The sequence below is a fragment of the Rhincodon typus genome, chromosome 13 (assembly GCF_021869965.1).
Source record: "Rhincodon typus isolate 14 chromosome 13, sRhiTyp1.1, whole genome shotgun sequence".
In the NCBI taxonomy this organism is placed as follows: domain Eukaryota; kingdom Metazoa; phylum Chordata; class Chondrichthyes; order Orectolobiformes; family Rhincodontidae; genus Rhincodon; species Rhincodon typus.
The window spans coordinates 45,112,628-45,139,106 of NC_063344.1; the positions used below are offsets into that span (position 1 = coordinate 45,112,628).

Consider the following 26,479-nt stretch of genomic DNA (forward strand, 5'->3'; position numbering starts at 1 on the left):
ATGGTATTGCTAATATGCCAAAAGGAACAGTGGTATTTCCTTTAGAGTCAGCAACCACATTCTCACTTGTCCTCCGTGTTAGCTTTCTGCTCCTGCATGACCATCAGTAGACGCCTCCCAAAGAACCCTTCGACCTTAACTCCCTCCACCAGAGCACCTCACCACCCCTTCCCAAAAACACTCTGTCCAGAGGTGAGTAACAGTAACTCTTTGAAATGAACGGGCTGCACTAGACCTCCACTTTGAAGTATAGAGGAAGAGTCTTATTCATCAGTTTTACTACCTTTTTCTTTTTGGTTGTTCTTGGAACACCTTTAAATCATGATTTTGATCTCTTTATGAGCTAGAAACCTTCCCTGACACCCACATCCCCCCCAACCTGATCCAGAACAACTCCTGAGCCTGTTCCAAGATCTGTTTAAGAAAGAATGCCTCATGCATAAGGGAATCTGTCAAAATCATATGTGGGCAACAGAATGATGAGAATGCAATTAGTAGGAGGTTTTCATTTGTTCATTATCATTGTATAGTTTGACCTCATTGACATGTACATTTAACCAGGTTTAGCAACAATGTATTCCATTCTACAATTATTGTAAAACTGCATTAGAATGTCAGTTACATTTTATTCCTGTAAGATGCATCCGTGCTTCTAGTTACACCTTCACTGGTGGAAAGTCATCATAATTCACTCATAGCTATCATGCTTGTGAGTAATGGATCCATCATGCTTGTGAGAAAAGGGCAGTAGCTCACCATCATTGTTTAGATATAATACACAGTGTACCAGAAATGTATTATTGATGTTGTTTCAGTCATGCCAAAGACCTTTGTAACTTATTAGAATCTTTCAAACCCATAAAGAAAATAAGTTATCAGCACCAATTGCCATACAAAATCCTCACAAAAGTCTGAAATTCAATTGACGTATTTATTGACACTTTATTTCAATTCTACCTTGCAGACACAGTTGAAAGAAAGGAATACTTCCTGGCTAAATTTGCTGCTGATAAGGTATGCTGATAAGCTCTGCCCTTCAAAACTCCCAAAGGTATTTCAATAGACTGAAATAGAATTGAAATGTCTATGTCACAGGAATTTCTATTTTAAAAAGCTGCCCTCTTAGCCAAAAACCCTGTCCACTGGAGTTGTATAATGGTAGACAGAGCATGTGCCTTGCATGATTTGCCATCTGGTAATTTTATTTAAAAATGGTTCCAAAAATTATTGCTCACATATTGTTCATTTTCCCCAAGAGTTACTGAGCGTAGTTGTTTTTCACCTGATAGAATATATGGTGATATTGCATTGACACAGTTGATCATGAACCTGTGACAGCACCATCCTTAGCCCAAAGGAACTGCTGTTCGTTTCTGGCATAAAAACGAGATGGAAATATGGAAGGCAAAGACAAGTGGTGAGAAAAGCTTTTGCTTCACAGCGTAGAAGGCGTTTTCATGTGTTGGAATTCGGCTTCCAGTGAAACTCCATAAAGTATTGTACGTTGTGTATCCGTTCCCAACTACTCCATCAACATTCACTGATTTTCTCAGCAAGTCATGCAATTGGTCAGTCAACTGCTCAGAGCCCTGCACAAACCTCCTAACCTGCTAGACCAAGAAAACCATACACTTCCCTCCCTATCTCAGGCCAAAGCCATTCCTCTACCACTTGGATTTTCTTATTTCCAGCAATATTGTCTTCCTTGGCAACAAAGTGTACAAGGTACACTATTTGGTATGAAACAATCTGCACTTCTCTGGTTTAATTTTCAAGTTAACCTGCAAAAGCAATCTAAGATAGTGTTTAGTCTTTTAAGGATCTCCTCAAATGTTGAGCCAAAGATGAATATTTTGTTCATAATACAACAAGGGACTGAACATTGGTCAAAATTTCATTCATCACATGCATGAACATAGCAAGATCATTTCAGACACCTAACAGCATCATGGATATTCATAAAGTTTCCCTGTGCCTGTTTGGAATGCTGCCTCTTCAATGTCTTGTTCAGTAATGGGTTATAAGAATAGGTTAAATCACGACTGCAGAAATACTTTGTACCTTTGAAAACTTGTCATGCTCCCTCAGTCCCAGAGTTGAAGGAAAACATCCTTATGGACACTGCTGTTGCATGTCCAAAAATGGACACAGATCCTCTGTTTTCCATGTTTCTTCTTCATAAGGCCTAAAGGGGAGGTGAATGAACTTACCTCTCTCCAAAGATTTTTGCAAGTAGTCCGAGTCCTCTTTACACAGATGTGGATGATCATCTTTAGTCAAAATCCTGTGGCTTACCAGATGACATACCCAATGTCATCTTTACTCATCATCATTTTCACTGAAAGATGTGCTGTCCTTGGTGAGAGTAGAAACAAGCTATCTCCTCTGGGTCATCTACAACTCACTAAAGTCCACCTTGTAAATGAGGTTAAAGATGTTCCCCCCAGTTGATTCACTGGCAATGATATTAGCAGCTTTAAAGACCGTGTCTGTTCTTAATTGGAGGTAAATACCTTTGTCACTGAAGTTGGCCCTCTACTGATTCCACTCACAGTGATGAAGGAAGCTCCCAGAGGTACACCAAGTGGGTAGCTTTGCTACATGTGATGGCATAGCAAAGCCCAATGTCAGCCAGTTGGCTGGCATGAGCTTTCAAGAACAGTGATTGGGTAGGCTGATATAAGATCAGCCTGATTTCCTGCTGCTTAAACAGTTCTGGGACCCCAGTGAAAGAGATATACTTGAGTGTGCAGAGCAAGTTTAAAGATTCCCCCCACAATGCATGGTTTCCAAGGATGGTCAGATATTTCTTAGCACATTCAACCTCAACACCATGAGGTTCTCAACTTCCTTACTTCCAGTGCAATGTCAATCAGGTCAAAAGCTAATAGAAACCCTGGGCTGTGGTAAGTATGACTGAGGGATAAGTGGAAGAGCTTGATGTAGCTGTGAGAGGGCATAGCTTATCCCTGCCAAGTAGAGGCTAGATAAGGGAAGACACCTCAATCAGCTCTCATTGCTCAACGAGATGCTTGTGGAAAAACTGATGACCAGTGGTGACAGTTCCAATCTTCTGTCAGTTAGGCACAACACTTCACTGCAGGGAAAGTCTCTATTTCTCTACACAAGTCTGAGCCTCTTGCTGAAGGAGCTCTCCACTACTCCACCTGGCTCTCTGTGGGAAGTCCAATTTGGCAAGAATGGAAGTGGATGACAGGTCTGCATCTGTTAGCAGTAAAGGTCTTTGTTGTTAAAGGCAGGTTCATTTGAAGTGCCCAGCCCCACCACAATTGTGATACATCTTTGCAGCAGTGCTTCAACTGTGAGGCTTATTGTGGAGATAGGCCAACAAGGACTGGATCTGTGCTGACTGAGCACCAGTCTGCTCTGCCTGCCTCTTCAAATACGAGGTTTACATCCCTGTCCATGTCAATTGCCACCTCCCTGATAGTAGTTTCTTTCCTGAACATAGAAGTCCAATTGTTCTCCATGGTCCAGACAGTGGGATCCTGTATTTCAAAGAAAGACAATAGATGTTGGTCACTAGTAATCCTCAATTCCATTTCCTCCCTGTTTCCAATAGGTACTACTTTGGTACCTTGTCCCTGGTCAATTTGAAGGAGGGATCCAGGAGAATGATGCAGTCAAACAACTTCACCAGCACTAGGGATACAGAGACCAGGTCCTCCCCTTTGATTTGCTTATGCTCGACGAGCTTCTCTGTTTGCTGTATCAGGCTACAGCTGTCCCCAAAAACCTTTGACAGTAGTTTAAGGATCTTCTCAATATTTCCTGATGGGCTTTTATGCACTGATGTTCAATCATAAATGCTGCCTGCTCAGTCATTTGATCACAGGGTGTTTATAGTGTTGTCTGGGCTTCCTACTCTTTGGCAGGTAAATGCAACCAGGAATACCACTTCCTTCCTCCATAGTCTTGAAGGAACACATATCAGGAGCCTCTGCCTAGGATCAGCCCAAATGACTATTTTCCTTGACAGATGCCTGAACCTTCAATGATAATAGAGTAGCTTCAGCCTTCCTCATGGACATCACTGACTTCAACTCCTCCACAATGCACTCCATCTTAGCTATACACCTTTCAGCCTCAACCATCATGTCTTGATGCCTGTTCTGTCGAGCCCTGCTGACTGTCAAAAATTTAACATGGAAGGTCCAAAAATAATAAAGCAGGGATTCTTTATTCCGCTGATATCAGATCATGACAAACCTGAAGGGAAATTAAAATTAAACATGTAAGACACAGAATTTATTATGGAATCACACTAGTAATGTACATCTGGTTGAGGAAATCATTCATCTGTCTGATCATAGAATCCCTACAGTGCGAAAGCAGGCCATTCAACCCATCAGGTCCACACTGACCCTCCAAAGAGCAACCCACCCCGCCCCAGCACTCCCTACCCTTTCCCTACATTTCCTATAGCTAATCCACCTAGCCTGCACACCCCTGGACACTATGGGCAATTTAGAGTGGCCAATCCACCTAACCTGCACATCTTTGGACTGTGGGAGGAAACCAGACCACCCAGAGGAAACCCAAGAAGACATGGGGAGAATGTGAAAACTCCATACCTGAGGGTGAAATCAAACGCAGGTCCCTGGCACTATGAGGCAGTAGTGCTAATTACTGTGCCATCGTGCTGCCCCTTCTACAACCCTTTCCTAAAAGCACATTTTCCTTCAGAAAGATCAGATCAACTAATTGAGTCATCCTGTTAAGTATCCTCTCTCACTGTAACTCCCAGTTCTTGGTGGTCCTGGCACAACTTCCTCAGCTGCCCTCCCTCACAAGAAAAAGGTTATAACAAGAGAACAAGATTTTATTGAGCAAAAGATAGGACAGAATAAACAAACTATTTACATATAACACATATTGGAAGATTATGAAACATACTGTAAAAATATAATCCCATTTATCTCCTTCACAGTACTCACACAGCGCATAACCTTCTCTATCATCTCTATATTGCTTAAATTTAACTGTGGCTTCAATTCCCCTTCCTGCACTCTTTATTCAACCAAACTTAAATTTTCTTAGATTCAAATACTACTGCAGGTTTTGACTAAACCAGGGTCTTGAACAACTACTAAACTCCTTACCCTCAGATAATTTATTTTTATAACAATACTAAGTCATCTTCTCCCTTTCTTAGAAGCAATTGCTTCACACATTCACCTTCAGTCAAAATGCCTGAAGAGCTAACTCCCAAACTGAAGCTGAATGTTTTTCAAGCTGTGGATGTTCCCCCAAGCTTAAGACAAGCACAATATTCTGATCCAACTAACCTATTTGCTTTGTTTGCAATAATCATGGTTACAGAAATACTGACAAATTAATCATTAAATCCTTCCATACACACAGAAAACACATATGCTGCTAGTTCAAATTCAAAATCCAAACTTAAGATAAATTATACTAAAATATGTATAAAATCACACACCTTACATCACTGTATATCACAGCAGAAACAAGTCACTTGAATTAATCAATATCAGCACATAAAATCCTAATTTAAATATTGCAGAATAATTTTATTAATGTTTTGTTGGCTGTGTTCTGAAAATTGAATAAGAATCTAGAACATTTTAATAATGATTTAATAACACTTTCTTGAAAGAATCAATACTAGTTTGTTGTAGTAATAGTCACAATATTATATAGTATAAGATAATTAAAATACTTAATTCACCTAAAAATAACTGTATTAATAAATCTATCTGAAGAAAATGTAGTTAGTTACATATAACTGTAGAGAAAAGTAATGTATCAATTTCTAATTAGAATTGTAACACAATATTCAAATCCAAATAGAAATAAATTCGGGATATTTTAACAAGTATTTCATGGTAATTATACATACTACCTCAGTATAAATTCAAGGGCTTAAATGATATAGAAAAAAATAAGAAGAGTTCACTTTTCACAGAGAACTATACCTGTGGTCCAAGAAAAAGCTCCTTTTGTTCATTGTTAAGAATTCTGTTTTGTGATTAAATTCATTGAAGGACTGAATGCTGTATATGTGCCTTTTCTTTGAGTGTCTTGTCTCAAGGTCATTGTTTTGCAGGGCACAATCTTGCCTCAAGGTTGCTTTTTGATTTGTCTCATGCTTACTTGCTTATGAGTCTTGGCCTTGGCACCGATTTAAATTTAGGATTTCTTTTATTTTAAACATAATGCAAATTTTCTTTAGATTTAGCACTTCAATTGCTACCTTAATTTTGTGACTCTCTTCAGACATACATAATGATAGAAAAGTGCTCATTGTGCAATTTTCTGTTTCTGTTCAGCATTTGGCAATAAACATTGAAAAGGAGATAGTGTTGCAACATTGTAGCCATAATTTTCTAACCTGAACTTCACAATTACAAGACTTTGCACTATGAATTAAGTTACTCAAATGATTCCATTTATATTGTCATTTATGTGCAGAAATCAGTTCCCAGTGTTTTGGTTTTCTATTTATGCTCTCCTTAGCTTTTTATTGCCCTACAATCATACCATCTAATTCAGTCTCGACATTCATTTCCTGGATTTATCTTAATGCTATATTGTGTGAATCTTAGCTGATTAATCTTCACTAACTTATCTGGCTTCAGTTAAATTTGCAACATAATTTGTCATGTAACATTTGATATTCTCTATATTTTATTTGTCAAATTATAGAACAGGATGAAAACTGAAATTGTTTGCAACAATTCGAAGAGTACAGCAAATGAGGTGAAATTGGGATATATCCAAGTCTGGGGATTGGGAAACGTTCAGCCTTCAAATGTCACTGTAACTTATGAGAACAAAAATCATACAATCAACAGTTTTGAGTACAAGCCTGAATCACAGGTAAGAAAATGTGACTGCTGCAAGGATGCACAGGTTCACATTGAAAATGAGATTGCTTATATTTTAATTGACCGAGGTGAAATGGGGAATGAGCTATCTTTATTTGCGTAGACGTGTACTAAATGCAAGAGTGTTGTCTGACCTCCGGATTTATCAATGGACAATATTAATTGTAGTATTCCTTAAGTTGAGAGTTATTTAGTTATCAGTACACCTCTAAAAAATCAAAAGTACAAAGATTTTTGATTCATGTTTTATAAGATAATAGTCCTGAAAGAGTTAAGATTGAAGTTGGAAAAAGCACCACCTAACTTAATGCTGCAATACAATCTTAAGTTAGAGAATCAGAAAGTCCCAACAGGGACAGATATACCAACTTGATAGCTGTGATTACTGTATGTCTAACTAGTTAATGTTAATAACACCAATTGCTATCTTGTAATAAACTAGGCCATGTTATGTAAGACAAGTGCCACTTCTTGACAATACTCATTCATGGTTTATTTTGCAAGACAACTCTCCACCTGCTCCTGAAGTGTGTAATAGCATCTCTGAACAGATTAGAAAATATTCAGAAGTAAAGATTGGTGGAATTGAATTACACCACCACATAACACCAGTAATTGGTATCTAGAGCCCAGTATAACGTGGTGGGCACTATTCTTAACTGTAGCAATAGTGGAGAGCATCCATTTTACCCAGGAGAAAAAAATTTCTGAAACCATGCACGGTTATCATGTTACTGCTTTAAGAAGACACTGATAGTCAGTCAAAGGCTTAAATACAACAAGAGTCAACAGCAAACATGACCGCAACGACAGAAAAAAACGCAGCACTGCAGAAGAATGCCTTCACCTCAGAGTGGTTAACAGATACTGAAAAAATCAATGTCAGTTAGGAGAGGAATAAAAATAGCTGCAATTGGGAAGAAACAGATGCTAAATCCTACTTTTTCTTTTTGCCATGGTCAGCTACGATGAGTTTTTGGTGGGATTCTTGCCACAACGTCCGGCAAGATTTCTCAGCATACATTAACAAACTGGCCTCACTAACTAACCACCCCCTTCCCATGGTGTCTTTCACATCTGATTCTAGCCCCATTTTACCACATGTCATTCCCGGAATGACACGTCACCTATTGGATATCGATTAGCAGAACAGAATCCATTGTGCCTGCGCGACCTTGAAAAGATTGCAGTGCACCCAGACAAGTACTGTCAGCCCTGAAATACCTCCGTGTTGGACACCGGACACCAACATCTCAAGGCAAGTTCCATGGACACTGACCAAACACACCTCACACTTGTAGATGTTGACATTCACATGTGTCAGCCTCTATTAACTCTCATGGCACATGGTTGCTGACATTTGCCCTGAACATGGCAGACAAGGAGAAATGCCTGTGCGGGCAGGGCTCTGGAGGTCCTGGTGGATGCGGTCAGATGGTGCTGGCACAGGGTGTCCTCCTTCCCCAGAATCAGCAGTGTACTCCACAACACCAGACCATCCCAGCTTGGTCTGAGGTTCCAACCAGGTCAGTGCAGTCTCTGCTGTTTAAAGGAGTGCCCAGCAATAAACAATCAGACAGGCTCAGAGGAGGGAGTGCTGCACAAGCAAATGAAGACACTGGGGATGCAACCTTGGTTCAGTCCATGAGCTGGGTGTGTGTTCCCAAGCACATAGTGTCCCTGCTGTAGCATTACAATGATAGTTGCCGGTGCAGCCTGAGGTACAGTATTGAAATGCAGAAGCACAAGTAGGTCAAAGGTGTGCCATGAGAGTTAATAGAGGCTGACACATGTGAATGTCAACATCTACAAGTGTGAGGTGTGTTTGGTCAGTGTCCGTGGAACTTGCCTTGAGATGTTGGTGTCCGGTGTCCAACACGGAGGTAATTCAGAGCCAGCAGTAAGGTTAAATCATGAGGTACCTGTTCTGATTTCCATGTCAAGGATTCTTGACATCCAGCTTATACAACACGTTTGGTAAGGTAGGAAGCTGAGTATTAACTAGGCAAGTTGGAGCATCAATAAGGTATTTAACCAGCTATAATAGAAAAGCATGAAATTTGCAGCAAGTTGCTCTTGACATCAAATTAGGCCTTGCCAGACTTCTCAGCTGATTCTACCACAAATCTCACCATACTCTACAATGCTCAGACTCCTATATGATTCCTCCCAGACTCCTTAGAGAAGAAGGCTCTGTGGAAATGCTTGGGAGCTCTGGCATAAAGTTAGACATCCATGTCAGCAGACGTGGGAAAACTTTCAAATAGAGATACAAAGACGAGGTTGTGAAGAAAAGAAATAAAAAAGAATAATCAAAAAGAACATCAGCACAATTGATGGTGAGCTCCAAGGGGCCTGGCTACAGTAGACAGAGCAAAGACCAGAAAATTTGCAAAGTTTATTTAAGGAGACAAAAAGGCAAATGTAAAAGATTTGAAGGATGAGACTGACAGATGAAGACAGTTAGAAGTTAAGAAGATCAGAGCACTTATAATTTAAAACATAATATTGGCAGGAAGCTGTATTAAGGTTGCAACCATACAAGTTTATTTTTAATAATGTACAAGATAATGTGCATTATATTTTATCTGCTGAAAAGCAGGAAAATATTGATATCTATGAAGAAGTACGGAACTTCCATCTTGTCTACAAAAGGTGGGAAACCCTGAATAACTTTAATAAAGTCTAAATTTCTTCTTATAGAAATACAGAGGTATAGAGCAAGGAAACAGGCCCTTTGGCCCAACTCGCCAATGCTGACCAGGTTTCCTAAACTGAATTAGTTCCATTTGCCTGCATTTGGCCGATATCCCTCTCAATCTTTCCTATCTGTATATGTGTCCAAATGTCCGTTAAATGTAACCGTACACGCCTCTACCACTTCTTCTGGCAGATCGTTCCTAAATACACCAACCTCTGTGTTGCCCCTCAGGTCCCTTTTAAATCTTTCCCCGCTCATCTTAAAGCCAAGCCCTCTAGTTTTGGATTCCCTAAGACCTTGACATTATCTGTGCCACTCATGATTTTATAATTTCCTATTAGGTCATCCCTCAGCCTCCTAAGCTCCAGGAAAGAAAAGCCTTCTGTTAGTCTCTTTCTTCAAATCTTTTACATTTGCCTTTTTATCTCCTTAAATGAACCTGGCAAGTCTTCTCCTAGAGTATTGATATTAAATGCAATTTAAAACTTGAAAGAAGTAATGCAATACAGTTTTGCTAGTTAACTGAATTTAAAACTTTATTGGAAGAATTTCATACAGTATTACAATAATAAGGAATTTAAAAGCTTGCAGATAAAGGAAGTGTTGCTACATTATTATAATATTGAGTTTAAAAGTTTGAACAAGCTTTAAAACATCATTTAAACAGCATTGGTTTAATGCAAGAATACAAACTTGAAGTCAGCAAATTATAAACAGCATTGAGATGCTACAGATTTAAAACAGCTTGAAGGTATATGAATAAATAAACAGATTGAGACAAAATGGAAGGCAAAATGATACTTCCACAAAAAAAAAATCAATGCCAGAGATGGACCAAGCAGAACACTTGATTGCAAATCTTGGAGAAGGCATTTCTTAAGGTACAAAATTAATTCAAAGTTAAACTTTAAAGCTGAAACTAAACAAGGTAATCCACTTTTATTCTCAGTAGGTCCTATTTCAAATGATGTTAAGAATCACCAAAATATTAAAGAATGTGCCGATGCTTTTGAAAAAAAAAATTGAAAAGCCTTTGGAAATTCCTTCAACCCATAAATGACTAAAATTCTTGAATATGCAAGATTAAAAGAAGAGTTCATCATGAGGAGAATCCATCAATAATTTCATTAATGATCACTATAGTTTAGTGGAAAACTGGGACTGTACAGCTTGAAATCAGAATTCACAACAGCCAGAATTGGTGTTAGAATTATTCATAAGTCTTTGACAGATTTCTTAATGTTCAAGGAAACTTTAATTTTCTAGAAATTTAACTTCATCTTAGGACCCTAAGAGGAAAGAACAACCTTACCTCAGAAGAGCAACAGAGTCTGTTCACTTAAAATTGTACAGACACTTTAAAGGGACATGTGACAATAGTAAGAGTCAATGGGGATGTTATAGAACAACAAAGCCTCATTGGCACAGGCAATGCCCAGTAATGATGAAATGATGCTACATTTGTACAACGATAAGTCACTTCCAGAAGACATGCAGAATTAATACTCCATTCCAGAGCAGCAAAAATCCAAATGCTCATGCATATGAAAAGGATATTGTGATAGAACTTTCCCTTAAAAATAAACTTACATGAGAAGATGTAGCTACATTAGGAAATATGTCAGAGGCAGCAAGGGAAAATTAGTGATCCTGATGAGCTGATTTTCACAGAGTTTATATCTGTCAATAGACACCTTAATTTTAACCCTGATAGAGGAATTAGTATCATTGTCCTGTTTGGTTGAAGTATGTTACAAGTAAACTACAAAACAAACAGTATATGAGAGTTGAAAAATCGTATGTGTTTCACAACCAACATTCTATGCTTCTTGAGACTGCATGCATTTCAGAGCTTCAAAATCTTTGGAGTGGCAGAAGGAGATCAACTCGTTCTGAGAAAGTAACTGGTTAAGAAACAAACTCAAAGAGTAGCCGTAGAAAATTTAATTGAGTTTCCTAGGCTCATGGCAAAACTCCACAAGAAGAAAGTATCAATTGAGATCATTTATGTTGGTACAAGAAGATTGTTTTGTAGCATCAAGAGGAAAAAACTTACAAACCTGCTGGATTTTTTTCCATTCTGACCATCACTGAAAAACATATTAAATCCATTGACTCTCAAAGCAGAATTTTCAGTGTCAGCAGCAGAGATTCTTCTGAGTCTAGAGCCAATCTTCTGTAGTGTGTCTGAGGATGTGAAAATGTCTAATTCACCAGAAAGACATGTATGAAAAATGCACAAAGATATTCAACCCAGATCAACAAGATGAAGTTGACAGCTTATATATTCCAATTCCAATGCATTGGCAGATTTAAAGTAAGGGTTTGCTTTAAAGAAAATGATGTTCGGCTGCATCGGAAGTCAATCCAATGTCAATCAATTCAGCATACTGTCAAACAAAATTACCTGGTCTCAATATCAATGATGTAAAAAAGAAGAATACCTGTTCCAATTAAAACACAATTGTCTGGTCCAAAAATCCAGGTTATATCAAGGAAGAAAATACATATATTAACAATGCAGCTGTGTTCCTTGATGGGCATTCATGAGATAAAGGTCCCCTGATGATCTTATGGACAACCACCTGAGTATGCAGGGAAAAGGTCACAAGTGAAGGAATTTCTAGAGAGTAGGTGTCTTCTGGAAAGGTAACGAATCAATAGAACATAGAATGTTACAGCACAGTACAGGCCCTTCGGCCCTCGATGTTGCGCCGACCTGTGAAACTAATCTGAAGCCCATCTAATCTACACTATTCTATTGTCATCCATATGTTTATCCAATGACCACTTAAATGCCCTTAAAGTTGGTGAGCTTCAATTGCCAGCTTAAGCAGGAACAACATTCTTCACAGAGGATCTAGTAGATAAAAGATTCTCCAGCAGAGAAATGGTTCACAGACCAGTAAAATCAGAATCAGGGTCAACAGTCCTCAAGACAACGACGTTCCAATCTTGCAAATTAACATGGAATGCAGTCTGGAAGAATTGCACAACCATCAGATTCCCTGCATTTGTGAAGTCAGAGGCTTCTTATCGGATTTCTCATTGTATTCTACGTCAAATTTTGCCTTACTCCATGTAACTCAAATCCCTATAAGTTTCAGCCCTATAATTACAATTTTGATCTTCTGGTCGATGGGAATATAGATCTGGGTGTATAAATCATGGTGATGAGTGAACTTGATTGTGACATTTCCAACTTGAAGGTTATTAATATTACTGTTGGGAAGATCAGAAATAGCATACATTTGTTATGCTACCCTCTGTGCTCATATCTTCCAGTTCCTCCATTTCTACACTTTTAATATGGTCCCATAAACTTAGACCCATTATCTTCGTGAATGACTATCAGCTTAGTTTAACAATGACATAGAGCTTGCATTAGCATGCACAGTTCATACAAATTGTACCTCAGTTTGTGACAATATTTCTTAGGTTTTTTTTAGTCTCCTTACAAATAACTTTGAAATGTACTGCTGAAACTCTGATGGTGGCAGGTTCAATTAAATCTTTCAAAAGGGGATTTGACTGTTATCTAAAAAGGAAGGAATGCAGGGTTACAGGGAGAAGGCAGGAGAATAGAGCTTAGGTGAAGCACACATTAGGAGAACCAACAAAAATCCAGTGCACTGAATGGTCTATTTTTTGTTTTTACAATTCTGTGTTTCTGTGAAGTCCATGCTATAGCTATGATAACATCAGCAATTACATTTTTAAACAAGAAGATACTCAGAGTTCCGAACAGAATAGAGAGGACATTAGTCATAATTCTTCACAATAATTGATTTTTAACAGTTATAACGATAGTGAAACTTTTTTTATTGATGTTTATCTTACAGGTTTTTGTTACAATCTTTAATGTCATAAAGATAAATTGCTGTATTATGTTTATCTGTTGATATCCCAATTTCTGCTTGGTATAATATAGAACATAGAACATGGAACAGTACAGCACAGTACAGGCCCTTCGGCCCACGATGTTGTGCCAACCTATTACCCTACTAAGATCAATCTACCCTGCATACCCTACATTTTATTATCCTCCATGTATCAAACCTTCTGAAAATTGATTGATCGAAGTTCACTTTGTAATGGAAAGAGAGTCGGGGCAGTTCTAAAATCAATAGAAATGATTTTTTTTATTTGTTCACTGGATGTGGTTATTATTAGCTAGGCTAATATTTATTACCTAACCCTAATTGCCTTTGGGAAGGTAGCGGTGATCTGCCATCTGGAACTGCTGCAATCTAAGAAGGATAAGTGCACCCACAGTACTGTTAGGAGGCAATTCCAGGGTTTTGAACCAGCGATAGTGAAAGAATGGTGATATAGTTCTAAGTTCAGGTTGATTGTGGCTTGGAGGGTATGTTCAGGTGATAATGTTCCCATGTATCTGCTGCCCTTCTCTTTCTACATCACAGAGATTGTGTGCTTGGAACATGCTGTCTAAGGAGCTTTGGTGAATTTCAGCAATGCATCCCATAATGGCTGCAAATGTGTACTGGTGATGGTGGAACTCAATGACTCAATGTTGAATGTGATATAGGAGGTACCATTCAAGCAGGATGCTTTTTCCTGGATGGATTCCAGCTTCATGAGTGTTTTTGTAGCTGAACTCATCCAGGCAAATGGCATTATTATAGCACACTCTTGAAATGTGGTATGCAGATGGTGAACAGGTTTTGGAGAGTCAGGAAGGGAGTTATTTACTTCAGAGGTCCGAATCCCTCATCTGCTTTTATAGCCATGCTATCTACATGGCTAGTCCAGGTTGGAGTCTGGTCAGTGGCAGCTCCGAAAGTCTTGATAATGGGGATTCAGTAATAGTAGTACCATTAGATCCTCTTTTGTTGGAGATGGTTATTGCCTGTGTTTTTTTTGTGTGGCTTAAATATTATTTGCTACTTATAAGCACAACCCTGGGAGGTGCCAGGCCTTACTTCACTATATGAAGAAGAGTGAATTGTGTTGAATATTGGGCCATCATCAGTGAATACTCCCACTTCTGATCTTATGATGGTAGGAGGACCATTGCTATAGCCATATTAACAAAGAAAAGTCACAACTCCGAGGAAGAGATAGCAGGAACTGCAGATGCTGGGGAATCTGAGATAACAAGGTGCAGAGCTTAGAATCTAAGAACACTTAGAATCTCTGGAGTGTGGAAACAGGCCATTTGGCCCAACAAGTCCACACCAACTCTCCAAACAGCATCCCACCCAGGCTCAGCCCTCACCTTAGCCCTGTAACACGGTATTTCCCCAGGCTAACCCACATATCCCTGGAAACTACAGGCAATTTAGCAAGGCATTCCACCTAACCTGCACATTTTTCGAATGTGGGTGGAAACCAGAACACTCAGAAAACCCACACAGACAAGGGGAAAATTTGCAAACACTGCATAGACAGTTGCCTGAGGCTGGAATTGAACCCGGGTCCCTGGCGCTGTGAGGCAGCAGTGCTAACCACCATGTCACCTTATCTACTTGGGATGCAAATTTCCAACAATTATGTACGTGAACCCCAAGGTCTCTGTGTGTTTTATAACACTACCCAGAGCCTTATCATTAATCACATAAGTCTTGCCCTTATTTGTTTTACTAAAATGGAAAACCTCACATTTGTCAAATTAAATTCCATTTGCCACTCCTCAGCCCATTGACACAATTGATCAAAATCTCTTTGTAATCTTAGATAAACTTTTTCACTGTCCACTGCACCACAAATTTTGGTAACATGCTCAAAAACTGGATGCCTCCTATATTCTCATCCAAATCATTTACGTAAATGACAAAAGTAGACCCAGTACCAATTCCTGTGGAACACTGCTGATCACAGGCCTCCAGTCCAAAAAACAACCCTCCACCACCACCCTCTGTCTCCTACCATCAGACCAATTTTTTTAGCCAATTGGTAAGCTCACCCTGAATCCCATGTGATCTAAATTTATTAATTCATCTACAATGTGGAACCTTACCAAAGGCTTTACTAAAGTCTAAGTAAACAACGTCTGCCCTCATCAACCTTTTTTGGTTACTTCATTGAGTTTTTCAATCAACTTTGTGAGACATGATTTGCCTCGCACAAAATCATGCTGACTATCCCGAATCAGTCTTTGCCTCTCCAAATGCATAGCAGGCCAAGCAGCATCAGAGGAGCAGGAAGGCTGATGTTTCGGGCCTAGACCCTTCTTCAGAAATGGGGGAGGGGAAGGGGGTTCTGAAATAAATAGGGAGAGAGGGGGAGGCGGATAGAAGATGGATAGAGGAGAAGATAGGTGGAGAGGAAACAAACAGGTCAAAGAGGCGGGGATGGAGCCAGTAAAGGTGAGTGTAGGTGGGGAGGTAGGGAGGGGATAGGTCAGTCCAGGGAGGACGGACAGGTCAAGGGGGCAGGATGAGGTTAGTAGGTAGGAGATGGGGGTGGGGCTTGGGGTGGGAGGAGGAGATAGGTGGGAGGAAGGACAGGTTAGGGAGGTGGGGACGAGCTGGGCTGGTTTTGGGATGCGGGTCGGGGGAGGGAAGATTTTGAAGCTTGTGAAGTCCACATTGACACCATTGGGCTGCAGGGTTCCCAAGCAGAATATGAGTTGCTGTTCCTGCAGCCTTCGGGTAACATCGTTGTGGCACTGCAGGAGGCCCAGGATGGACATGTCGTCTGAGGAATGGGAGGGGGAGTTGAAATGGTTCACCACTGGGAGTTGCAGTTGTTTACTGCGAACCGAGCGTAGGTGTTCTGCAAAGCGGTCCCCAAGCCTCCGTTTGGTTTCCCCGATGTAGGGGAGGCCACAACGGGAACAGCGGATGCAGTATACCACATTAGCAGATGTGCAGATGAACATCTGCTTCAAGTGGAAAGCCATCTTAACGCCTGGGATGGGGGTGAGGGGGGAGGTGTGGGGGCAGGTGTAGCACTTCCTGCGGTTGCAGTGAAAAGTGCCGGGTGTGGTGGGGCTGGAGAGGAGTGTGGAGTGGACAAGGAAGTCATGGAGAGAGTGGTCCCTCTGGAAGGCAGATAAGGGTGGGGAGGGAAAAATGTCTTTGGTGGTGGGGTCAGATTGCAGATGGCAGAAGTGTCGGAGGATGATGCGTTGGATCCGGAGGTTGGTGGGGTGGTATGTGAGGACGAGGGGAATTCTGTTTTGGTTGTTATTGCGGGGAGGGGGTGTGAGGCTTGAGTTGCAGGAAATGCGGGGGACACAGTCGAGGGCGTGCTCGACCACTGAGGGGGGAGGTTGCGGCCCTTGAAAAACGAGGACAACTGAGATGTACGGGAGTGGAATGCCTCATCCTCGGAGCAGATGCGGCGGAGACGAAGGAATTGGGAATAGGGGATGGCATTTTTGCAGGAAGGTGGGTGGGAGGAGGTGTATTCTAGGTAGCCGTGGGAGTCGATGGGCTTGAAATGGATATTGGTTTCTAGGTGGTTGCCAGAGATGGAGACAGAGAGCTCCAGGAAGGAGAGAGAGGTATTGGAGATGGTCCAGGTGAACTTGAGGTTGGGGTGGAAGGTGTTGGTGAAGTGGATGAACTGTCGAGCTCCTCGTCATCAATGTAACGGAGGAAGAGGTGGGGTTTAGGGCCAGTGTAGGTACGGAAGAGGGATTGTTCCACGTAACCTACAAAGAGGCAGGCATAGCTTGGGCCCACACGGGTACCCATGACCACCCCCTTTGTCTGTAGGAAGTGGGAGGAATTAAAAGAGAAGTTGTTGACGGTGAGGACGAGTTTGGCTAAGCGGATGAGGGTGTAGGTGGAGGGGGACTGGTCGGGCCTGCAGGACAGGAAGAAGCGGAGGGCCTTTAGGCCATCTGTATGGGGAATGCATGTTATAGGGACTGGACGTCTATGGTAAAGATGAGGTGTTGGGGACTGGGGATTTGGAATTTCTGGAGGAGGGGGAGGGCGTGGGGGGTGTCATGGACGTAGGTAGGGAGTTCCTGGACCAAGGGGGAGAAAATGGAGTCGAGCTAAGTGGAGATAAGTTCGGTGGGGCAGGAGCAGGCGGAGACAATGGGTTGACCAGGGCAGTCAGGTTTGTGGATTTTGGGAAGGAGATAGAAACGGGCGGTGCGGGTTTGGGGAACGATGAGGTTGGAGGCTTTGGGTGGGAGGTCACCTGAAGTGATGAGGTTGTGGATGGTCTGGGAGATGATGGTTTGGTGGTCGGGGGTGGGGTCATGATCAAGGGGGCGGTAGGAGGAGGTGTCGGAGAGTTGGCGTCTGGCCTCGACAATGTAGAGGTCAGTGTGCTATACTACAACTGCGCCTCCCTTGTCCACGGGTTTTATGGTGAGGTTAGGATTGGAGTGGAGGGCTGCACGTTCTGCGGGGGAAAGGTTGGAGTGGGTGAGAGGGGTGGAGAGGTTGAGGCGATTGATATCTTGACGGCAGTTGGAGATGAAGAGGTCGAGGGAGGGTAGGAGGCCTTGGGGTGGTGTCCAGGAGGAGGGGGTGTGTTGGAGGCGGGAGAAGGGGTCAGTAGAGGAAGGGTTAGGCTCACGGTTAAAGAAGTAAGCGCGGAGGCGGAGGCGGAGGTTAAAACTGTTCAATGTTCAAACGTGACCGGTATTCGTTGATGTGTGGGTGGAGGGGGACGAAGGTGAGTCCTTTACTGAGGACTGACCGTTCGTCATCAGTAAGGGGGAGGTCTGGGGGGATGATGAAGACTCGGCAGGGCTGGGTGCTGCTGTCTCCTTTGGAGCTGCTGGCTGTGGAGGCAGTGGGCGGAGTGACGTCGGCGTTGGAGGTGGGCCGTGCGGCGACGGCTGTGGGCACAGTTGCGTTGGCGGTGGTGGGCGGAGTTGCGTCGGCGGTGGTGGTGGGCAGAGTTGCATTGGATGTGGTGGGCGGAGTTGCTTCGACGGTGGTGGCGGAGTTGCATCAGCGTCGGCGGTGGGCGGAGCGGGGTAGGCGGCAGCAGCGGTGACGGTAGGTGCGTCCTCAGTGTCTATGGTGTTGGCCTCGGAAATGGAGGCGGTGGCATCAGCAGCGGTGTCGATTGCATTCGCTGTCCCGGAAGTGGTGTACCCAGCGGCAGAGGATGTGACGTCAGCCGTGGGTTCTCCGACCGTGGCCACATGGCCAATGGCGGCGGGCACATTGTGGGGAAGGTCCTGGGTAGGGTTGGGGATTTGGGAGGTGGAGTAGGCCCGTTTTGGGTGGTAGGCTCCAGTAAGTTTACTGTACTTACAGTTTTTAGTGTCCAATAAAGCGGAGTAGAATTGTGAGTTCAGGTTGTGGATCCTACGAAGAATAAAAAACAGGAGATGTCCTTTGCAGGTCTGGGAGAGGGAGGCTTTGAGCTGGGGTAGGCTTGATTGTAGTGCCAGGAGATGCCGGCGCATTGCTGCGAGTGTGTGTTTCAGGAGTCGCAGGGAGAAACGCTTCTGAAGGATCTCAATGTTCTGAATGTAGACATTGTCACGGTTGGGGCCAAATTGGGAAGACCTGAATGTGGACTGTAGTCCATCGTCCTCACGTACCACCCCACCAACCTCCGGATCCAATGCATCATCCTCCGACACTTCCGCCATCTGCAGTCCGATCCCACCACCAAAGACATTTTTCCCTCCCCACCCTTATCTGCCTTCTGGAGGGACCACTCTCTCCGGGACTCCCTTGTCCACTCCACACTCCCCTCCAGCCCCACCACCCTCGACACTTTTCCCTGCAACCGCAGGAAGTGCTACACCTGCCCCTACACCTACCCCCTCACCCCCAATCCAGGCCCCAAGAAGACTTTCCACATCAAGCAGATGTTCACCTGCACATCTGCTAATGTGGTATACTGCATCCACTGTTCCCGTTGTGGCCTCCTCTACATCGGGGAAACCAAGAGGAGGCTTGGGGACTGCTTTGCAGAACACGTACGCTCGGTTCGCACTAAACAACTGCACCTCCCAGTTGCAAACCATTTCAACTCCCCCTCCCATTCCTCAGACGACATGTCCATCCTGGGCCTCCTGCAGTGCCACAACGATGCTACCCGAAGGTTGCAGGAACAGCAACTCATATTCCGCTTGGGAACCCTGCAGCCCAATGGTATCAATGTGGACTTCACAAGCTTCAAAATCTCCCCTCCCGCTACCGCATCCCAAAAGCAGCCCAGCTCGTCCCCGCCTCCCTAACCTGTCCTTCCTCCCACCTATCTCCTTTTCCCACCTCAAGCCCCAACCCATCTCCTACCTATTAACCTCATCCTGCCCCCTTGACCTGTCCGTCCTCCCTGGACTGACCTATCTCCTCCCTACCTCCCCACCTACACTCACCTCTACTGGCTCCATCCCTGCCTCTTTGACCTTGTCTGTCTCCTCTCCACCCATCTTCTCCTCTATCCATCTTCTATCCGCCTTCCCCTCTCTCCCTATTTATTTCAGAACCACCTTCCCCTCCCCCATTTCTGATGAAGGGTCTCGGCCCGAAACGTCAGCCTTCCTGCTCCTCTGATGCTGCTTGGCCTGCTGTGTTCATCCAGCTCTGCACCTTGTTATCTCACAACTCTGAGGAACTTCCGTTGTCCCAGGGCTGAAATGATTGACTTCCAAAAACCACAACCATCTTCCATTTGTCTCAATGATGAGTCCAGTTAGCAAGGTGTTTTCTATCAATTCCCATTTATTCCAGTTTGCTCGGGCACTCAAGTGCCATACTTGGCCAGGCACTGCCTTCTTTGATACAAAGGTAAATCACTCTCTCCTTACCTGTGGGTTACAAATATTTTCTCAGTGTTTTGATCAAAGTTATAATAAGATCAAGAATTGAGTGGTTTTGGTATTACCAAAACTAAGCATCAATTGTGAAGGTTTTTTTCTTTACAAGTACTGCTTGAGTGCCCTATCATGCCCGTCCCTCACTCTGGTGATGATTGATAGTAGATTGGGGTGGGGCATGTGCTGGGGCCATAATTTGCCACCTTCCATTTGTTTTGCTCTTTTGCACAATCATTGCAGTTGACTTTTACTCCTAACTACGTAATCAGTAGCATTAATGAATCAAGGAATCATCTTCCTGATGTGACACCATGAAATTTAGTGAATACATAGAAACATAGAAAACATAGATAAGAGGAGCGTGATTCGGCCTTACAGCCCATTGCATCTGCTTCACCGTTCAAGATGATCGTGGCTAATCATCCAGGTCATTACCCAGTTCCCACTTTCTCTCCACTCCCTTTGATTCCTTTAGCCCTAAAAACTATATTTAACTCCTTCTTGAAAATGTTCAATATTTTGACTTCAATCACTTTCTGTCGCAGAAAATTCCACAGGCTCACTGTTCTCTGGGTGAAGAAATTTCTCCCTATCTCAATCCTAAATGGCTTACCCTTTATCCTTAAACTGTGATGTCTGGAATTGGAAGAAAGCAAATGTTCTCAGTGCATTCCAGACTACTGCCTTGCACTAATTGTCAGTTTCAAGATATAGAACACAGTAACATAGACTAACTAAATGATAAAAATAAGAGTTCACTTTCCATTTTAGGATTTAAGAAGGAAAATGCAAATATTACCTGTTAATTAGACATTCCAGATAAAATGAAGTCATCTCATGTATCAGATTATATCCATTAAGCAAACCTCATTAGTATTGATTTAAATGCATTCAAAATCAATTATTCTGGGAATATTCCCAATTTATATGAATGTGCCTGTTATTATTCTTCCTATTAACTGACATTAAGTGGAATATAAGAATATAATGGTTCTGGATCAATGTGGCACATAAATTGACTCTGAAACAGAAGACAGCAAAAGGAGTGTAGTCAAGGAAATGTAGCAATCACAGAATTTGCATAATCTGGTAGAATACAGAAACTGTGTAAATTAAAGCCTCAACAACATTGATATAAATATTCATTTATAATGCCTTATTTGTCCTGCAGCTATGAACACAATGTACAATTGTACAGACGTAGATGCTAGGACATGCAGCAGTTTGATAGAATTAGGAAATGGTAGAATTTAATGATTGCTCGAGATCTGCCCACCACTGGTAAACCAGGAGGCCCACTGCGTTTACATCTCAGTTGAGTGTTTACCTTCCATTCAGGCTTTTTCAATCTTCCAAGGAGAATATCCCCCAGTAATCTGAATGTGGGGATGATATCTCAAAGCTGAGATCTACTAACCTATTAGAAGTTGGCATCTTCCCACTTCTGTCAGCTCCAACATGAGAGACACCCACTGCCAATACTGCAGCATGGCCAGATTTGGGAAGAAACACTCATGAATAAAGAAAAGGGGTGCATTTGCCACGCCAGACAGAGAGGGTGGAGGAATGCTAATGTATGGATCGTGGGGGTCAACACAGATCTCTTGTGACATGTGCTTTCCAAGTACAGCAGACCCTTTCCACTCAGATGTAAACAAGGCTCATATAGCGATAGAATCTCCCACCAGCTTGAATACCAGTGGGTTTAGATCTTTAAAAGGACTCTTAATGGCCTGAGTTGGCCTCTGGATGAGGAGGATGGATACTTTCTAATCAACTTGTTCAGAGATGTTATCACACAAATCTAGAACCCAGGCCTCCTGACCCAGGTGTAGGAACCTGACCAGTACGTCACAAGAAACCTTTTTTGGATAGGAGGATATCCTTAGACCTTTCCATCATGAAATAGTGAAGACAGGTGGAAGGGTCTCATACCCCTGACACCTATGCCCCTTGAACATATGGGCAGCATTTGGGCGGCACGGTGGCTCAGTGGTTAGCACTGCTGCCTCACAGCACCAGGGACCTGGGTTCAATTCCAGCCTTGGGCGACTGTCTGTGTGGAGTTTGCACATTCTCCCCGTGTCTGTGTGGGTTTCCTCCCGGTGCTCCGGTTTCCTCCCACAGTCCAAAGATGTGCAGGTTAGGTGAATTGGCCATGCTAAATTGCCCTAGATTAGGTGGGTTATAGGGGGATGAGCCTGCGTGGGATGCTCTCAGGTTCGGTGTGGACTTGTTGGGCCGAAGGGCCTGTTTCCACACTGTATGGATTCAATGATTCTATATGGCTCTGCCACATCCAATCTGATTCACCTGGGGAAGGACGTATTACATTTCACCCAAAATAAATCAACCTGCATAAACAATCATGGTTAGCAGATTTATGTGCTAAATCCATTAGTATTGTTGTTAGCCATCAATCATTACACATTTGAAGGATTTTGAAAATGATATGCATTATCAGATTTGAGTAAATTATAATTTAATTTGCACTTCTTTAAGATCATCTGAAATGCATGCAAATAAAACTAAATGGAATATAAAGGTTCATTTGGCATAGAATGGGTGTCCTGCTGGGGGTTGTATGGCAGACTTGGGAAGACAAAGCTGGAATGCTATTAGGATTTGACTTTTAAGGTCTTCTGAGACTGGCCTGTTGCACCTCGATATGCTCCAAATGTCCAGGTTCATGTGCATTCACAGATCAAGCAGCTCTCCACACCATTTGTGATCCAGCATGGATAAACTTTATGGCTGAGGAAGAAATTAAAATTTGAGCCTTGCCACAGTTTTAAAGAGTCAGGTGTACCAGCAAAAAAACATTACAAACAGAATTCATAATTATTGACTTTGTGATTCGCTGTCCTAAATTAGGTTAGCTCTTCCACAACAACAAAATCCCTGTAAGCTTAAATACCTGGTTCATGCAGACACACAATATACCATGGGCACCTGGAGATGTGACTGGTAGAAAAATGCCATCATGATGTCAGTTTGTCCCATCACAGATAGAATTACTGTGTTTTATTACAATCAGTGTGCTTTGTATATGAGAAGTGTGTTTTCATGCCTTCAGAGTTCTTTCTTTTCTTTATCTGTGATCTTCACAGCAAGTAAACAGTCAAACCCAGGATGGTACACATGAGTGTTCACAGCCATCAGTCCACTTCAGTAGAGTTGAACTTGGCTTTTAACCCATTTGTGTCTTTGTATATCCCTGGGGTTAAATAGATGTATTTGCAAGGGGTGCCTTTCTGCCAAGAGGGGAGACAAAGTCAGCCTCCTCATTATCTCTTCTTGTTAAGTCTTTCCTTGTTTGACTTTTCATGCACAACATTCGATGGGCTTCTCACGGGAATTGGCCAAGACAGTCACTGAACATAAATCATCAGGTTTTCTATAACAGTCCTCCTTTTAAAAACAATATAGTTTGGAATTGAAAGTAAACAAAAATGACTATCAATCCTTCAGAGCTTGGCTTCATCATCATAGTATTTTTCTACAGGAGGAATGAAGTGAAATCCATTCTCATTTCATTACAAAGGTGTACAATAAAAGAAAAAAAATAGACACACTCATACGCACATTCTTTTAGCCTTATCAGTTAGCTTTTCAGTTCTAACCAGGTCTCTTTAGGTTCTGGACATGGTGTCTACATTCAGATTTCATTTCCTGGCAATGTGGGTGATGTTTAAGAAATACAGCTGAAGGAGCAAGACTCAACAAAGTAACTTAGTGTTCTAAGTATTAAGCTTTTCCACAAAAGTTAACAGACTGTGGACAGCGGAGATGAATTTCAGACATATATCTCAAAATGTTTGACAGCCTATAATAAACCAAGGGTTTTCTTTTCTGCTGCAGAGTACCATGTCTGATATTTGTTTAGTATTTTTGACAAGCACCCAATGAGTCTTTCAATTTAGGCTTCATCTTCCTAAAGAAGTCTCTACTCCAATGTCAGTTACACTGATGACACCTTTAAATGCTTGTTTAAAGCTTTGACCTTCAAGAACCAGCTCATTTGTTAAAATGACCTTCATCTTTCAAAACCAGTTTGACATTTTTCAGTCCATACTACCTTTGTTTTGTCCTGAAGTCTGTCTGTCAGTGGTACTGGACTGAAGATTGCAAAAAACTTCCTGTAGAACGCACACTTTGCCAAGCACCACAATGATTTTACATTCTGTTGTGGGAATGGGGAATTGTGCTACTGTTTCTACATTTGCAGCCCTAGACAGTATTCATTCTTGACTCACTACGTATCCAAAGTTATTTGACTTTACTAAACTTGCTCTTTGCAACATTGACCATGAGGTCAACTGACTATATTTTTGAGAAGGAATCTTACAGTGGACTCAAATGCATTTCCAAATAAGGTGAGCAGTTAGGTTCATTATATTTAATTCTTTGTGATATTCACACATTTGAGAGTTTGAGATAGCTGGGGTCTTTGTATTTGAATTGCTTTCCAATTGAAATTATCTTTCTCAGTACCTTTCTGGAAAAGGCATTGAGTCAAATTATTCTGAATGGTTTATTTGTTCTCTGTGGTGACAGGAGAGTGTTGTAATCCATAAAATTAGTCAAATTATCCTCAGGTGGTCATTGTTTTGCAACCTTTCATGGTCAGTTTTTATATTGTAAAAATTAGTTTGAAGTTCAGAACATACTAGATCATGACACACCTCTTTTGGTGGCAGCAACAGTTAGTTACTTATCACTTCTGAAACTGACTGCAGTGAAGAGCATATTTTATTTATTTCCATTATTATTGGACTATGGATGATGAAAAGAAGACACTGCTTTAAACCAAGGAGACTGTGCAAAGGGATGGCTGCAGTTTTAAAATCATGGTTATTGGAGCACATTGTGAGTTCTGCACAATGCTGCATTTTTCCTGGGAGAGTGAGAGTAAAAGCAGACACCGTGGAGCCAAAGAGTTCTGAACTAGGGGGAGCAATTCATTGGCAACAATGTTTTGATTGCGCCCTGACTAAGTAACTATAGCTTATGTCAGACCAGTGTAGCAGAGAAACATCCAGACTGCAAACTAAAAACATCAAAAAAACTTTTCTCTTTCCTGTGTGGAGGACCAGAGAGTCTCCAGGAATAGTTACCTGTCTTCCACTCTCCTTGCTTTGCAGATTGCCTGTGGTGATTGAGCAATAAAATACCTTGAAAGGACTCAATCCCAACCAGTGAATGGAGAGCACTGGTGTGCAGACAAACTTGTGTCAGTAGCAAAAAACTAAAGACACAGGAAAAAACTGAACAAAATCAATTCACCAAATCCTATGCCCAGACTGGTGCTATCAAACTGTGTTTCTTAGATTTTTTTTCTCCTTTTCTACCCTTAGTATCTATGCCATTTCTATAGTTATATGTCTGCTGCTTATGAACGGAGGAATTTAAAAGGATAGCGTTTAAGTTCTAAACAATTTTAAGTTCGCAATTCATGTTTCATTTTTGCAATTACTGGAAGTCAATTTGTTTGTTAGAAACAGTTACTTTATTGTGAAGAACAGAAACCTGGTGAGCATTTTTTTTTTCACCTGAGTTCATCAGTCAGTTAAATCGAGTACTTTGGATAGTTTTACAGAATATTTTTGTAAATTATTGTTATTAAATATATTTATCTAAATATTTACCAAGCATTTATAACAATTCCAGGAAAAGTGGGGCTTGATTTTCAGCTCCTTATCTCAGTGAGTCACGACACTGCCAAAATGTCAATTATTAAAATATTTAAAAGGAAAATGGATATTTGGGGAAGTTAAGATATTGGTGAATATTAAAAGTGAGCGAATTATGATTAAATCAATGCCACAAATAATTAAAATGATGGAATATGGTCTATGAACCTAATCACAATATCTATTATTCCATTAGGAAGTTCTCAATATTATTTCAACAAAATAAAGTTAGCTCAAAAGGTGACAGCCATTCTGGTGTCTTTTCTGTTTTTGTTTTATTTCATTACTTTATTGTCAAGGTTTTGATGGGAGTAATTACACGATTTACCTGATTATTATTTGAATATTAGCAATGCTCTTACAAGAACATCTTACTTATTTAATTTTCTTATTCACTTGCAGGAGCTCTCCATTCAAATGATAGATAAAAATTTCCAGATAGACAAGCCATTAGAAATTTTTTGGAAAACATCCTGAGTTTTAATTCTACGTATCGGAC

At 41.7% G+C, this 26,479-nt stretch overlaps 1 long non-coding RNA gene across 1 annotated transcript; it reads left to right on the forward strand.

The window, feature by feature from the left end:
- Positions 1–963: 963 nt before the first annotated feature.
- Positions 964–26,479, forward strand: LOC125484667. The gene is made up of 3 exons (XR_007263480.1): positions 964–1,014; positions 6,691–6,864; positions 26,383–26,479. It is a non-coding gene; the product is annotated as an uncharacterized LOC125484667 (long non-coding RNA).